The 17,450-nt window shown below is 44.8% G+C and overlaps 1 long non-coding RNA gene across 5 annotated transcripts in view; it reads left to right on the forward strand.

Moving 5' to 3' along the window:
* Window positions 1-17,450, forward strand: part of LOC102546827 (uncharacterized) — a 48,962-nt gene that overhangs the window by 17,841 nt on the left and 13,671 nt on the right. For 3 of the 5 annotated variants that reach the window (XR_010056680.1, XR_005491678.2, XR_010056681.1), the window contains exon 2: window positions 1,183-1,273. This is a non-coding gene — a long non-coding RNA (uncharacterized LOC102546827). Of the gene's footprint in view, window positions 1-1,182; window positions 1,274-1,476; window positions 16,751-17,450 lie in introns of those variants that run through there. The other 2 variants (XR_010056682.1, XR_005491679.2) reach the window with 1 other exon arrangement.

Raw genomic sequence — 17,450 nt, forward strand, 5'->3', positions numbered from 1 at the left:
TGTTCCAACCATACAGATGTGCAGGTAAATAAACAGCATGGACATTCTATCTCTCTCTCTCTACATATATATATATGTATATATATATCATACACACAAATGTATATATATATATACATGTGCATATATAGTCACATATGTCATATACTATCTCTATATGTAATATATGTTGTCATTATATATATTATATCTATATATGACAGATGTATATACTGCTTCATCATCACTTCAGCAAATGCCGAACATGTATCTGCTCCCTTTATCAACTTGCTAAAATTCTGCCACAAGCCAAAAGTGATAACTACATAAGAATGGTGGACGTAACCAACATATGCCTAGGTTTGTATACAGCACCTTTTTCCCCCTTCTAGCTGTCTCTGCAAAATATGTACCATCAGGTAGGGCTGTTGACACTCGTGGTGGAACCAAAGAGCCTTTTAATACAGGGCAGCAACCAGATTAAAGAGACCACCCAGCTAAATAGAGGGTGATAAATTATAAGTCACACATTTATAATCCCTGGAAGCACTGAACGGGACTCATGGGCAGACTGTTAAATAAATGCTGTCCCGTGCCCCCCCAAGCCCCAAGTTTCCAGGGTGGGCATGAAGGGGTTGGCAGACATGTTCGTTTAAAAGGGAGGACCCGCAGACAGTGGATCTGCTCCATACGTTCAATCAAGCAGGAAGTGTGGAGAGGACTGGTAGGAGACGCTGTTTCCAAACCGTTGTGTGACTCATTTCCTAAAGCAACGTCTGAAAGAAAGGAGTGTCCCGGGCGCACTGCACAGGCCCACGTCCATGTGGTGGAAACCACATCGGATTGGGATTCCGGTCCAACCTCATCAACTAACTAGTCGGACACCTTGAGCCCTGGAGCATGTGGGCTGTCGTCCCCGTAGGGCAGGCAGCTCCTCCTGCCAGTGTGAAAATGGAATGTGAGCAACATCTACCACTCCAAACTGCAGCTGAGATAGACAGAGGAAGAGGATGCATGGGCTTCCACTCCCTCTCCACACGATCTCGGCATGTGGTCCTTATTGTATAGACAAAGAGGCTGAGGCTTTGGGAATTCCAGGTCACTCGTAATAAATGCTCGCCGGATGAGAAGCCTTTTTATAAGGTGCAATGGTTCCATGACTAAACGTCTTTTTTTTTAGTGTAGCTTCATGTTTTTCTCCAGGGATTCCATGCTGCCTCTTACCTTTGCAGCAGGCCAAGATAGCTCCCTGCTTTGTCTCTGACGTGATGATTCTCAAACAGCCCGGAAACTAGTGAGTATTACCATAAACAAACAAACAAGTAAGCAAGCAAACAAAACCATCAAAAAAAGTCACTTGAGGGGTTGGGGATTTAGCTCAGTGGTAGAGCGCTTGCCTAGGAAGCGCAAGGCCCTGGGTTCGGTCCCCAGCTCCGGGGGGGGGGGGGGGGGGGGGTGGGGGCGGGGGGGGGGGGGAGGCACTTGAGACAGCCTCAACTCAGCTGCGGGATCAACAGAGCAGATTTGTACTCAAGACCTTTCATATGCACCACCATGGCCGTTTACATCTGTGGCTGAGCTCAGGCTACAGACCTGTATGTCTGTGTCTAAGGATAAGGCCCTGTGCCCATTTTAAAGATGAGAAAATTAAAATTCATCAGTCGGGTTACTACGGCAGACGTCGTGGCTCTTGTCATTTATTATTCTAATTCAAATTTGGCTCAGCACCCCGCTCCCCTTTTGTGTTCTTACGGGTTCTAGCACATGAATGAAGGCAGCAAAAATCACAGACAGAAACACACGGGCATTTAAAAATAATTTGAAAGTGACATTTTAATAAACATTTTCTTTAATTTTGTAACTAGAATGATAGAATAATAGATCATATATTTTCTTACCCCAAACAGAGTGAACTCTCTTTGAACCCTTTGCTTGAAATAAGCACTCACTGACAAGAATATATTTAAATAAACAACCTCTGAATAGAATATTTCCTTCAGATATGGTAGACAACTGGCATCTCTTAAAGTAATTCTGACCAATTACTTTTCTCCTCTGTGCTTATTAAAATTCTCCCTGTTGAATGCTAAAATTCCACAGGCCTTCTGGATCTCCTGGTGATTTACCATCTCCCCAGTCTCCCACTGAGCTTCATGACGTCATCGTCCCCATACAAGCAATAGTCAGGGTTAGCAATGACTGCGGTTCTTAATGACATCACCACCCCATATGGTACTGGGGTTAACAATGACTGCCCTTTCATGACATCATCACACCATATGGTACTCAGGGTTAGCAATGACTGCTCTCCATGCACGTCCCATTTCTCCCAGTGGTCATGGTGGCCTTGGAGACAGCAATCCTCTTTACCGACTGTTTTTATGCACAGCTGCACCCAAGGTCTCAATAGTGTTATAATATTGGAGAATTTTTTTAAAGATTTATTTTTATTTATGTTTATGTGTGTGTGAATGTACACCAAGTGTGTGTGACAGAAGCCAGGTGAGAGTATAGGACCCCCCTGGAGCTGGAGTTACAGGAGACTAGGAGCTACCTGACCTGGGTGCTGGGAATCAGATTCAAGTCCTCTGGAATTAACTACTGAACCAGGTAGCTAACCACTGGGCCACCAGTCCAGCCCCTGAAGGATTTTTTTGTAATGAGGAAAAAAAAAAACCCGCAGAGTGTAAAATGTTGCTGTTATCCTCTTTCTTACATTGTATTTTAAATAATAATAATAATTAATAATAAGTATTATTATTATTATTATTATTATTATTATTATTATATAATGAAGGTGTCAACAAAGAACTGGTTCCAAGCGGACACAGACCATTAGGGTGTTTTGCTGGCTTGGCTTTGGTTTGTACAACTCAGCAGTGAATAGTCTGTTACCGACATCTTACCAGTGAGGACTCTACAGCAGGCGCCAGCTAAATGATGTATCTACCATGTAGGTTCTGTAAGACGCATTCTCTCTGATAGGCAGCCTCAGATCTACTGTCATCTTCAATGCTCATTCTCTCAGATTGGGGTTTGGTCATCCGGGGATGGGCAGGAGCCGCATTGCCACCTCATAGGCAGGTGGCAGAGTTAACTGAGACTGTGTGGGCATGGAGTTCACCCGAAACTGGAGTTTGCATAAGACTAACATTCTCTCCATCTCCTCAGGAGGCTGGTGTTTGTTTTATTTGGAGGGCTAGCAGGGATCGGTCCACAACTCAGAAAACGATGTCAATAGCCATGCCCTATCTGCCTGACACTTGGTCTCTACCCGTGTCCTGTCTATCGGGGGATGGAGAGATGGCTCAGCAGTTAAGAGCACTGGCTGCTCTTGCAGAAGAGCTGGGTCCAGTTCCCAGCACCCACATGGCCCCTCACAAACCATCTGCAACTCCAGTGCCAGGGGAATCTACTGCCCTCTTGTGGCTCCTGCTGGTACTAACGCGTGTGGTGCATTGCACGAACATTTTAAGATCCTCGCTGTGTAAAATATAAAAGAGGGAACTTTGGCCTTAAGCGAGTGTTCCATACACTGATTCCTTCGAGGTGTCTAATTCTAGGCTTTAGGGTATGCACACGGAGGTTTCAGTAGGAGCTGAGTCACGTGGGCATCCAAGGAATTTTAAGAAGGTCATGTAAGAACATGATGGCTGGGAGTGCAGTTAGAAAAGTGATCTGAACAAAACTTAAAGGTAAGAAGAATTTTCACTGGGAAAACAAGGACAGTGCAAGTCCCCCAAACATATCAGCAGCTAAAACAATTCTGCCTCTGCTTTGTCTTCCTAACCCTACCTCTGAAGTAGGAGACGCATTGCTTTCGAGAAGCAAATACAATCTTAGTCTTTTCCTTTAGTAGAAAACAAAAGATCTCGCTGGGTTTAAAAAAGACAACCCGTTCCCACTGGTGGCCGCCTTAAAGGCTTTGTACATATGAGTTTGGCTGCTCTGAAAACAGACAGGATCTTGGCCTGCTCTCTGTTCCCGAAGTGACACTTGATCGTGTCTCAAGGCTACCAGGTGGGGACACTCGGCAGACTCTTGCATGTAACTAGGTCACTCTGCCACGTTCCCCGAGATTTGATAGACTGCATTTTCAAACTCAACCGTGTAACCCACATTTTCAGAGGAAAAAAAGGAGTCTACCAGGGAATATAGGAATATAAGACCAAGAAGTGTATTTCCCCCGGGGCCCTGCTCTGAAGATAATTTATTTTAAATGATTAAGATTCTGGGGCTGGAGAGATGGCTCAGTGGTTAAGAGCACTGACTACTCTTCCAGAGGTCCTGAGTTCAATTCCCAGCAACCACATGGTGGCTCACAGCCATCTGTAAAGAGATCTGATGCCCTCCCCTGGTGTGTCTTAAGACAGCTACAGTGTACTCATATACATAATATAAATCAATAAATTTTTAAAAAAAGATTATATCTCAAGGGTCTGGAGAGATGGTTAAGGGCACCGGCCACTCTTGCAGAAGACTCAGCCACATGGTGGTTCACAGTTGTGTAACTCTAGTTCCGAGGGATCTGACTTATAGTGTCTGATGGCATCAGGCACCTATATGGTACATAGGCATATGGTACCCATATGGTACACACAGACAAAATATCTATAAACTATAAAGTAAGTTTACCCCAGAATGCTCCGATACACCAGGCTAAGGCCGGATGCCTACACGCTCACGGGAGCAGAGCCTGCCAATCCCAAGGCCTCTTTGAGAGGAACAAGGAAACGCCTTAGGATTGGCTGCCCCTCCCCCTCTGCAGGAAAACAGACCTCAGAAAACGTCTGCCAGAGAGCAAAACATGAGAATGTTTCTTAAGACTAAAAAGGAATTGATTATCAGAATATGCCTTAGGAACTTGACGGATAAAACGGAGTTCAGGCTCCGTTGAAACGGTAAGGAGCAGTTATAAGCTATAATTACATCCGGAAGAGCATCTGCTAGGGCTACTGCTCCTCAACCTGTGAGTCTCGACTCCTCGGGGAATCACATAATCAGATATCCTGCATATCAGATATTTGCATTATAATACATGACAGTAACAGAATTACAGTTCTGAGATACTAACGAAAATAATTTTATGGTTGGGGAATCAATGTTGTTGGGATTCAGACCTGGGACAAACAGCTGAGGTGTATGTTTTAATACCAAAGAGGACCTAACCTCCAGCTTCTCCCAGCATCCCTCAGTCCCTACTTGTTATAGAAACAATGGCGTGGCCCGGCCTCTACCCCGAACTTTCCAACCCACTCCCCAAGGTCTTCCAGACATTTTGGTCTCTGCCTCTCTCTTCTCCATCTACAGGCACGCTTTCTCTTTGTCTCTTTCCTTTTTCCTTCCCCTGTGTGGTTAGTGAACTTGCCCGAGAGGTGCCCCAGTAGACCTGCCTTTATACTTGAACTTGGCTCAAATTGGCTCACTTATCAACCACAAGAGGAGGAACTGAATTAAGGGGTTGCAGCATTGGGAACGTTGAGAACCACTGTGCTATGGCCTTGTACTCAAAGGCTGGGACTACACTCGACCTCTTTCTTTGTAATATCCTGAAGGAGCTGTAAACTGGGGGAAACAGGCCCATTTACCAGTTAAGAATGCAAACCTTTGGGCTGGAGGGATGGCTCAGCAGTTAAGAGCACTGGCTGCTCTTCCAGAGGTCCTGAGTTCAAATCCCAGCAACCACATGGTGGCTCACAACCATCTGTAATGAGATTAGATGCCCTCTTCTGGTGTGTCTGAAGACAGCCACAGTGTACTCATATACATAAAATAAATAATTAAAAAAAAAAAAGAATGCAAACCTTTGAAAAACCAATACTTCGTCTGAAGTAGGCAAGAGAAAGAAGACACAGGTAAAAATTACTGACCTTGGGGTTGGGGATTTAGCTCAGTGGTAGAGCGCTTGCCTAGGAAGCGCAAGGCCCTGGGTTCGGTCCCCAGCTCCGAAAAAAAGAACCAAAAAAAAAAAAAAAAAATTACTGACCTTAAGTGAAGACTCGGTCACTTCCCCCAAAGATAACACATCTCGCTATGGTTTTCTGGTGAGCCCTGACTAGCGCTCTCATCAAAAATCATAATGCCACCCATAAAAAATTCTGAGTCTGATGTGGTCTACATATATATCCCTATACATAATTATGGATATATATATATATTCCAATACACAATTATAGGTGTGTGTATGAATTAAAGAGATTATATTTCCCTTCTGTTAAAGAAGGGAATGCACACACCTTTTCAATACGTCAGGAATTTATGCTCTGGACAGAGCGAAAACTCACCAGTAGAGAAACAGGTATTTCCCCGGGAAATAGGTCCCTACCAGGAGCAGTCAGTCACGGCAGACCTGTGTCGGGCTTCACAGACGCCGCACAGGGCCAGGCAGACCACCATTGATCACTGTCATCCCTTTTCCATTTGATTTCATTACTGCACCATCTTCCTGGGCAGAGTAACAACAGCAGCAAACAGGTTGCTCTCCTGCTATTTCCTCTTACTTGACTTCCCTTTCTGAGGCGGAAGGACAGTTGGAGGGTGGCCCCTTGGTCCTCCACCCCAGTCTCCAGAAGACCTCTGCCCCCTCCCCCGGGCACCAGGTTCCCGGTCGTATCTACAATCTATTACTTGACACAGTGGAAGAGGGTAATAAACACAGCCAACAAGTTCCTTCCCCAGGCACGGTCTACCTGTGGAGGAGGTCCGCCTTCCTCAAGATCGTTTTCAGACTTCTGAGTACCCCTGGGAACGAGGAGCCGAACATTCTGGAAGTGGAGCTGCTCACCTCCCTTTCAAATCATACACTTATCCCCTGCAGCTGCATACAGCGACACCTAGTGGCGGCAATTAGTACACAAGGAGAGGGCAGCTTGAAGCACTGACCTACCTATCATCACCAGCCTGTCCTGTTGGGTGTAGGCTGGATCTCAGTCCGGCTACCTTCCCTACGACAGACATCATCCTCAAAGGGCTCCATGTCTACTTTCTTACTGCCTCTTACACCGGATAACCATACTGTGATGCGGCTGCACAACAAAATCAGATATTCGGGAAAATCTCGTCTTAACTTTTTCATTAAAAGGAATGAGGCAGTAAACGGAAATCACAGGAACGTCTTCCAAAGATGCTCCACCGCAGCCTTCCAACCTCTGGGAAGCGTCACCCCGGGCTGAGGTTAGTCAACAGACATTAATTTCAACCTGGGGCTGTCCTGGTGGGCAGGAAGTAATCACATGAGCCTCCAATCAGAGAGGGTGCCCTCTGCCTGGGAACGACATGTAAGTCCCACCCCTCGGGGGCGGGGATTTGATATGCCTCTGTGATGTCATAGAGAAAGTGCCATGAATGAGTAGTGATGTTTTGAGATAGGGACTATGGAAGATCGTTAGGATTAGATGACGTCATGGGGGTGGGGCCCTGGTCTCAGAATTAGTGCCCTCAGAAGAGCCGGCAGAAATCTGTTTCTCTCTGTGTTATGTGATTAGACAGTGACACAGTTGCCATCTGCCTGGATAATACCTAACTATGCCGGCACACTTCAGAATGGCCAAAAAATTATTATTGTGTAAGCCACCTAGCTTGTGGTTGATACTTGGTTACAACATCCAAAGTGAGAGCCAATAACAGGAACCACCTCCTTTAAGTTCTCCTAGTACTTGGCATGAGCCAGGAAACAGCCTTTCCAGAGCCTCTAGGGAAGAGTTCAGGTTGGTCAAGACCTCGGTTCCGACGGTGAACAAAGGGTCAAGCTTCCTGAGCCATACACAGTACTGCCCGCCCAACAGTAGAGGCACGCACGCACGCACACACGCAAGCACGTACGCACGCACGCACGCATGCGCACTAAGCTCAGTTCTCTGTCACATTCTCTACTTCCTAGTTGTTCCAGGGCCCACCGGCTCACCCACCTCGAGCCTCCCCTGCTTTTCATCTGGATTTCATTCGGTCTTCTCAGTAGAGACCTTCCGTTTTCTCCAAACACAGGCAATTTTTGCCAGACTTTCTCCACAACGTAGAAGACAGAATTCTGTACTCTAGAAAATGTTCCTACCAAGGACATGCTCGCTAGCCTAGGCATTATCCTTGTATCAGGAAGAAGAATTTCGTCATCTACCAGAACCTGAGATCGCCTGAGCCATCTGTTATTACAGGGCATGGGGACTGTGACACCAAAGGTATTAGCATCGAATGGAAGGTTGAACCTGTCCAAACCTCAGAAATCTCAAAAGTTAAGAACAGAATCTCACCCTGAGACCAGCAGGAGTGGGATAGCTCCGTCCCTGTTTCCATGCCTGCCTAGGAGCATGTAACCAGGCCCAGTCAGGTGATCACAAGTAGTCAGTCACACTGTTCAACACCGGAAACTTCCACACGCAAATGAGGCACCTCAGTAGCTTTACCCTTTAGGCAGTGATCTTTGCCTCCCCTGGATATTCTCACACCTTTCCCCAAAATTATATAACCCTCGGTTCACCCCGAGTACAGCGTATGTGTTCAAGCCTACCCCCAATAAAGAAATATGAGTACGCTAAGGCCATCTTAGAGAGCTGCTTCAGTAAAGATCGTCAGAGAAGGCCTCCTCTCTCCTCTCACGGAGAGGTGACTTAGCACCAGGAGGAAGTGATGTGTCCGGGGCACGCACTCCCAACCAGACCAAGATCCTGCTCGATCTGGACTCTGCTTCCCCCCACCAGCCTGGCAGACAGCGGCATCTGACCTGTGGGAGGGAAAGGTGGACTGCAGACCCCACCTGTTCGGATTAAATCTGTCCTTTCTGAGTCATGTTCCAGCCATACCATAGCCATGACTTCTGGGACACATGCAAAGCCGTACCATAGCCATGACTACTGGGACACAAGCAAAGGCCAAGTTAGGGCATACCGGCTTTCTCTCTTGCTCTGAGCAACCTTGGCCACTCTGAGGACAAACCAGTTGAGCACCTTGAGGTTAGAGATCTGTGGAGACAGGCTTGCTGCACTCATTTCGTACTGAGGGTCCAGGAATGTGAAAAACAGCTTGTGTCTAAGCCAAGGTTACACACACACACACACACACACTCACACACACAAATACATTCATACACATACGCAACACATATACTCATATACAACACACTCATACACATACACAACACGTACACATGCATATACACTCATACATATACACATACATAACACATTCACACACACACTCATACACAACACACATGCTTGCACACATACACAGACATGCTCATGCACATACACAACACACACAGCACAAACACACTCATACACATACACAACACATACCCACTCATACACAACACACGCATGTACGCAAATACATAACACACTCGTGCATACACATACCCATACACATATACACAATACACTCACACACATGTATACAATACACTCTTACACACACGTGCACACACATATATACATACTCATATACTCATACACACAACACAAATGCACACACACACACAGTCATGCACATGTACACAGAGTCCTGGATCATGGTACTGTGGAGAGACAGAAGCAATTACTGCTGAGACCTGGACTCGCAGGTCAGTCTGCATTTGAACCTGGAGTTCATGTTCACACTTCTTACTCCGAAATGCATCGGGTCTTAGATTTGATTTTGGGTGAATCTTAGCTGAGAAGGCCCTCAGGTTCTGGGTAGAGGGATGGGCAAAACACCATAAAGGGGACACAGTTTTGTCTTTACTGCAAAGAATCCCCATAAAAAAAATTTTTTTAAGGAAAATTTGATGAAAAAAGTAAAACCCTGGGTTGGGGATTTAGCTTAGCGGTAGAGCGCTTGCCTAGCAAGTGCAAGGCCCTGGGTTTGGTCCCCAGCTCCAAAAAAAAAGAAAAAAAAAAAAAAGTAAAACCCACCCCTAAGGAGTTAACAAGCTAAAGAATCAAGGAAGTGGGAGATATAAAGAGTAACTCTGAGAGGTGATAGAGAAGTAAGAAAAACTCCACGTTTTGTTTTGTTTTGCTTTTTTGAGACAGGGATTCTCTGTGTAACCCTGGCTGTCCTGGAGTTCACTCTGTAGACCAGGCTGGCCTTGGACTCACAGAGATCCTCCTGCTTCTGCCTCCCGAGGGCTGGGATTAAAGGCGTTCTTACAGAGGACCTGTGTTCGATACCCAGCACTTACATGGCAGCTCACAACCATCTGTAACTCCAGTTCCAGGAGTTCTGACGCCCTCTTCTGGCCTCCACAGGTACTACTCACAGGTGGTGCACAGACATACAAGAGGACAAGTAATTATTTAAAACTATAATATGAAGCTGGAGAGATGGCTCAGTGGTTAAGAGCACCGACTGCTCTTCCAAAGGTCCTAAGTTCAATTCCCAGCAACTACATGGTGACTCACAACCATCTGTAATGGGATCTGGGGCCCTCTACTGGTGTACATGCATCTAAAGCACTCGTATTAAATAAATAAATCTGATAGAAGAAATAGACCTTCCCCAAAGGTACTCAATGAGAGAATTAAAAAAAACATAAACTACAAAATAACCACAAATAGAAGACATGTTTTAAATGATATAACCCAAACCAAAAATATTAGGAATATTCAAATATATTAAAGAAAAAGAGAGATACACCTTAGACGTAAGAGAACTCTAGTCTTTGAAATCAGAAATTTTCAGATGGACTGAAAGGCAAATTCAACAGCTCTTAAAGGATTGGTGAACTGAAAGATAGTATCTGAAGAAATGACCCAGAATCCAGCCTAAAGAGAAGAGAAAAAGGAGAAGTGACCTGAATAAGAGACAAGGCAGCTAGACCCGGGAAATTCTGACACATCGTCTAATTACAGTTCTGGGAGAGCTGAAATGAGTTATTACTTGTGAATTCTCCCAACTGTGCCTATCAATTAAATTGAATCATAAGCAGAGGAGATCCATGCTGAGAAAGAAATAGAAAAAGAGACAGACTCTCTGTGTGTGAGTGGATAAAGTCTAAGAGAACGACGAAAGCGACACAGAGTTTGAGGGGGACCTGCGAACTTTTTATTATCTTTTTCATCTTGCGTAAAGAATATTAATGACAGGAACTAAAATGAGAAAAGACTGAAGAGTTGGGCAAGGCAGATAGATAGATGATCTGCAATCTGCTGGTTAAAACCACAGAAACCGTTAAGATTTTAGATTTGCTTCAGGAATACAACGGAGCAGGGACCCGGCTCAGGTGTGGTCCCATGGGATCCAGAGTGCTCACAGAGCAGCTGTCACATGAACATGGCCCTAGGGCTTGTGTTCTTATCCGCTGGTAAACCCCAGCTCACTCTGATGTAGGGCTCACAGCCCTGGAGGCCAGTGGGAGCGCATGAAGTGGGTGATCCGGTGGGCCCTGGAACAACTAGGAAGGAGAGAATGGGACAGAGAGCTGAGGTTAGCACGTGCGCTCATGCGTGCTTGCGTGCGTGCGTTTACGGTTGGACAATACTGTGTGCGACTTGGGAAGCTTGACCAACCTGAACTAGCTTGACCAACCTAGAGGCTCTGTGTCTGGGTTAAGGAGACATCCGACTACCACAGCACCTGGGCTCGTACACACTCCTGAAACAAGGCTTATATTTCCTCAAACGGAAGAGAGCTTAGCATCTGTGTCCTGCCCCGATAGGTGCTGGCATTCTGGAGCAGAAGCAAGAGTAGAATCGTGGTTTCCTCTGTTCCCCATTGGATGTCGGAACTCTTTAAAGGGGAGGCACAATTGCAACTGGTGCTCAACAAGAGGATGGAGGCTCGCCTTTCACACAGATTCACATGCTCATTCACTTCCTTAACCCTTCCAGAAGCATCCACTGGGACCATCTTTCACTGGACCTTCTTTTTCCAACAGAATCGTTTCCCTAAGCTTGTTTACTTCATCTAAATGGCATACTGTAGTTTTTAATGGGGAAATAGAAGTCTCCAGGAAAATTTTTAAAACACAGTGTTTCAGGGGCTGGACAGATGGCTCAGGGATCAAAAGTATTTGCTACTTTTGCAGAGGACCTGGGTTTGGGTCTCAGGACCCACAGGTGGTCCACAACTGTCTTTAACTCCAGCTGTAGAGGAGCCTATGCCTTCTTCTGTCCTCCATGGGCACCACACATACACGGGACACAGACATACATGCAGGCAAAAAAACCAAATTAGTTAATTAATTAAAGGGGTTGGGGATTTAGCTCAGTGGTAGAGCGCTTGCCTAGGAAGCGCAAGGCCCTGGGTTCGGTCCCCAGCTCCGAAAAAAAAAATTAATTAAATAAAATAAAAAGACTCAGCCATCACTTGAAGTTGCCAGGAATGGGGTCAATGGATGCTTTACTTGGCCAGCAGGCTAGGAAGCTCCCCTTGTCGATTTCAGAGTAGCAGATTCCAGCCATTTTCATTTTGCCTCTCTCTCTCTCTCTCTCTCTCTCTCTCTCTCTCTCTCTCTCTCTGGGTGTGTGTGTGTGTGTGTGTGTGTGTAATTACAGTATCAGAACTTAAAGATCACTATTGAAGGACACCCAAACTTCATAATGCACACTTAATCAGAAATAATTTTATTCAATTTTATGCTCTGTTTTGACAAAAAAGTCACTGCCCATCCACTGTTATTGTTGTTGTCGTCGTTTTGGACAGGGTTTCTCTGTGTAGCCCGAGCTGTCTTGGAACTCCCTCTGTAGACCAGGCTCATAGATCCGCCTGTCTCTCTTTTTTCTTTTTTTTTTTTTTTTTTTTTTTTTTTGGTTCTTTTTTTTTCGGAGCTGGGGACCGAACCCAGGGCCTTGCGCTTCCTAAGCAATCGCTCTACCACTGAGCTAAATCCCCAACCCCTCCGCCTGTCTCTTAATTCAAGGCCTGCCCCAGGGACACCACCTCCTGCTGGCCATTGCCCATCCTAAGGTTCCTGGCTTCGAAGCAAACATTACGTTGTTGCAAACAAGAGGAACACAGGAAAAGGCAGGTTTTTCGCATAGCCCAGAGTCTTACCAAGATTTTCTAAAAGGCAAAGTAACTATGTGAAGGCAGAGGATTTGGGTTGAAATTGAACCAGAATTTACTCTTGTCCTCCCCGAGCCAGTCAGTGTCCAGCCCCCTTAACTACAGTCAGTACCAACAACCAAAGACTGAGGAGTGACTTTGCGTGGCCTTGAGTGAGACCCAGACAAAAGGCAAATGCTTTGATAAGAAATGTAAAATACCCACTGTAAAGAGAAAATATAAATTTGCTAAAATCCACATGTTCCCGTGCCAAGCCAATACTTTGCTTAATGAACACCCATGTCTTTGTTTACTTACTTTGGAAAATGTGTAAGTTCAATAAGGCCTCAAAACTTAAGAAGCAAGGAAAGGTGCTTTCATTATAAAATTACTATAAAATATTTTATGCATTTATAGGCTTACATTTTAAAAATCTGCCCTGTTCTAAAGACTTGTCATCTTAGGTTGTAGTTTTTTTCCCTTTTGCTTTTTTTTTTTTTTTTTGAGCCAAGGTCTCACTATATAGACCAGGGTGGCCTAGAACTCAGAGATTCGCCTGCCTCTGCTGTGGTTAAAGGCATCTGTACCACACACCACAGGCTCAAACTGCCATACCTGGCTTCAATTTGAGGTTTCTTAAGAGTCACCAGTACCTTTGACCCCAGCACTCAGGAGGCAGAGGCAGGCAGATATCTGAGTTCGAGGCCAGCCTGGTCTACAGAGCGAGTTCCAGGTTAGCTAGGGTTACACAGAGAAACTCTGTCCTGAAAAATAAGAAAAAGAAAAGAAAAGGAAAAAGGGGGGTCACAGGCATTCCAATATCTGACGGTGTTGTGTTGAAGAGTGTAATGAATGACTATGCAGACCTCATACCCACTGTTCCTAGAACAAAGGGCAAATAGGATACCTGAAAATCTGTCCTCTTCATTTTGTGTCAGATTAATATTCTAGAAAAGATTTCCAGAAAGTGCTTTGAACTCATGAGAAAATGTCAAACAAAAATTCAGGATCTAGCTAGATTTTAAGATATTAAGATTTTTAAGATATTAAGATATTAGTGTGGGTTTTCTCTCTAGCTCCATCCATTGACTTGCAAATGTCATGGTTTCAATTTTCCCTACAGCTGAATAAAACCCCATTGTGTACGTGAACCCCATCTTCATTATCCATCCACCAGCAGATGGACATTGTCTTAGGGTTTCACTGCTCTGAACCACGACCAAGGCAACTCTTATGAGGACAACATTTAACTGGCACTGGCTTACAGGTTCTGAGGTTCAGTCCATTACCATCAAGGAGGGAACATGGCAGTATCCAGGCCGCAGTAGCTGAAAATCCTACATCTTCTGAAGGCTGCTGGGAGAAGACTGGCTCCCAGGCAGCTAGGAGGAAGGTATTAAAGCCCACACCCACAGTAACACACCCACTCCAACAAGGCCACACCCACTCCAACAAGGCCACACCCACTCCAACAAGGCCACACCCACTCCAACAAGGCCACACTCATTCCAACAAGGCCACACCCCTCCAACAAGGCCACACCCACTCCAACAAGGCCATTCCCACTCCAACAGAGCTGCACCTCCTAATAGTGCCACTCCCTGAGTCAAGCATATTCAAACCATCACAGACTGGATCCAGGCAGTTTCTGTATCCCAGCTATTTATCAAAAGAGCAGCAATGGGGTTGGGGATTTAGCTCAGTGGTAGAGCGCTTGCTGGCCCTGGGTTCAGTCCCCAGCTCCGGAAAAAAAAAAAAAGTTTAAAAAAAGAGCAGCAATGAACGCAGATGCACATGTGTCTCCTTGGTAGGAAACAGAGTCCTTTGGATATAAATATATATACCATAGTAAGGTAGGTCTTTCTAATTCCTTGCCCCCTCCTGCCCACTAGGTACAAAGATCATACCAGTCAAACTTTAGCTTGGAGCAGGAAGGGACTGGTGAGTCCCCCACTACATGAGGTGCTATGCACGGACAGTTGATGGCTTCTGGGGAAAGAAGAGGTCGTTTCCTTTACGGGTGTGTGTGTGTGTGGCTCCTGGTAGGTCAGCTATACCTCAGTGAATAGTCCTGCACCCACAAGTATGTGGACTGATGGATTACTGAGTGAAAATAAACAAACAGAGGGTAATTCAGGGGGTAGGAAGAAGGGCGAGCATTTGGAAGGAGTTAGGGAGGGATGAATTTAATTAAAATACATTGCGTGAAACATTGCAAGAATAAATCAAAAATACTTAGAAAAGAAATGAAGGCTTATGACATAGTGTGCTGGCTAGTTTTTAATGTCAACTTGACACAAGCTAGAGCCACCTGGGAAGAAGGACTGTTAGTTAAGTAGATGCTCCCACCAGATTGGCCTGTAAGCAGATCTGTGAATCATTTTCTTGGTTAATAACTGATAGGGGAGGACCAAGGCTACAGTGGTGGTTCCATCTCTGGGCAGATGGCCCTGGGGTCTATGAGAAAGCAGGCTGAGCAAGCTATGAGGAGCAAGCCAGTAAGCAGCTCCCCTCCATGGCCTCTGCATCAGCTCCTGCCTCCAGGTTCCAGCCCTGACTTCCTCCAGTGATAGACTGTTACCTGGAAGTGTAACCTGAAATAATAAATTAATTATATATTATCATTTATATAATGTAAATATACAGTATATTTATTTTATATATACAAATACATATACTTTATACATACATGACAAAATATAAGATAATATATAATTATATATTTATGTACATATAATTATATGTTAAAATATAATTATATGTGTTTTATTACATAATGTATAATATTTAATATTTATATAATATATATTCATCACAGCAATAAAAACTGTAACTAAAGACACTCAGAAAACTCACATGCTCTAAAAAAGGGACAAGATCTACTGAAAAACAATAGTGCAAAATATTGATATTATAAATAGATATATAATTTAAGTTATATATTTAATGTTTCTTTTTCTGTTGCTTTTAAGGATTTATTTATTTATTATATATAAGTACACTGTAGCTGTCTTCAGACACACCAGAAGAGGGCATCAGATCCCATTACAGATGGTTGTGAGCCACCATGTGGTTGCTGGGATTTGAACTTAGGACCTGTGGAAGAGCAGTCAATGCCCTTAACCTCTGAGCCATCTCTCCAGTCCCTATAAATGTTTCTTATTCATTAAAAAGTTTAATATTCATAAAAAAAAAGAACGAGGAGCCCTAAAAGGTGACAAGAAAGATAAAAACATGTCAGGTCTCCCAGAGAAGAGCATGGATGTTTGTTCCTTCTGTGTTGGCGGGCTCCCGCCTCCATTCTGCCCCATGCTTCCTGTTGTTCTCTTTCTTCTGGGTCCGGTTACATTCCCAGTACAGAGGATTCTCTGATCACCTTAGCTACTTTATCTCTTACTCCAAATGCTGTTCTGCCACCGGCAATCTGATTTCCCTTAAGTCACTGGCCCTCACTGATCTCCACACGTCTGAGCCACGTGTGAGGTCGCCGGGTAAAGAAGCTCACCCTGCCCTCCTGTCAGTCTAGGGACTCTGTGTGGAGTTAGGACTTGTCCAAGGCCAGCTAGTCAGCGAGCGGGTGATAGAGCTAAGTTTCAAAGTCACGTGGTATTGTTCCTAACGTACGGTTCCTCTAACAAATGCTAGGAACCTACCATGCCCACGCGGCCAGGGCTGGGCTAAGCATCCGGTATATGGTTAACACCAAACAGAAACAGTCCTTTGTCTCCTCTGTGACACTAGCTGGGGTTTTCCAGCGTAAAGTCCCCCAGAATACAACACAATGTAAGAGGACCACACCAACTTAGCCCAACAGGTGATCCCTGATCAACACTGACTTATTTGTGGCCATGTCGGGTACTGGTTTTCACCTGGTTTTACCCTGGGTTGTGGTCCGGGTTGGAGGATCAGGGGCACTTCCCCCAGGATGCCTTACTTAGCTAATAAGGATCGCCCTAAGGACTCTATCAGAAGAAGTCTTTTCTCCTACATACACTGAACGTCTCTGGAATAAGAAATGGTGCTCATCGAGCTGGCCCTGAGGCTTTTTGTTTGTTTGGTTGGTTGGTTTTTGTTTTTTTGTTTTGTTTGAGGCAGAGGAGGTCTCTCTGTGTTGCCCTGCTTTCCTGGAACTCACTCTATAGATCGGGCTGGTTTCCAACTCACAGAAAACCCGATTCTCTGTATACAAGTCCGTGGTAACATGACCAGAGAATCATAAACGGCTCCTAGGTATAGGTAATTGGCTAAGTGTTTCAATTCACTTACAATTCACAGCCCACTGTAGACTACAATGGCTATCATGTTATAGTGTCTTTTCTTTTTCAATGTAAATATAGTAAAAGGTAGGTGCATATCTATCCTTTTAACATTAAGCGTGCTAATACACTCAGGGAGCAGCAGCCATTTAACTTCAAGGACAGCTTGGATATAAAGGTCTTGACAAGTCTAAGGTAAAAACCGGATTGGCTGGTACAGTCCTAGCCACATGTGCCGTTCGGGGCTGTTAGTAAGAT

The sequence above is a fragment of the Rattus norvegicus genome, chromosome 12 (genome assembly GCF_036323735.1).
Source record: "Rattus norvegicus strain BN/NHsdMcwi chromosome 12, GRCr8, whole genome shotgun sequence".
In the NCBI taxonomy this organism is placed as follows: Eukaryota; Metazoa; Chordata; class Mammalia; order Rodentia; family Muridae; genus Rattus; species Rattus norvegicus.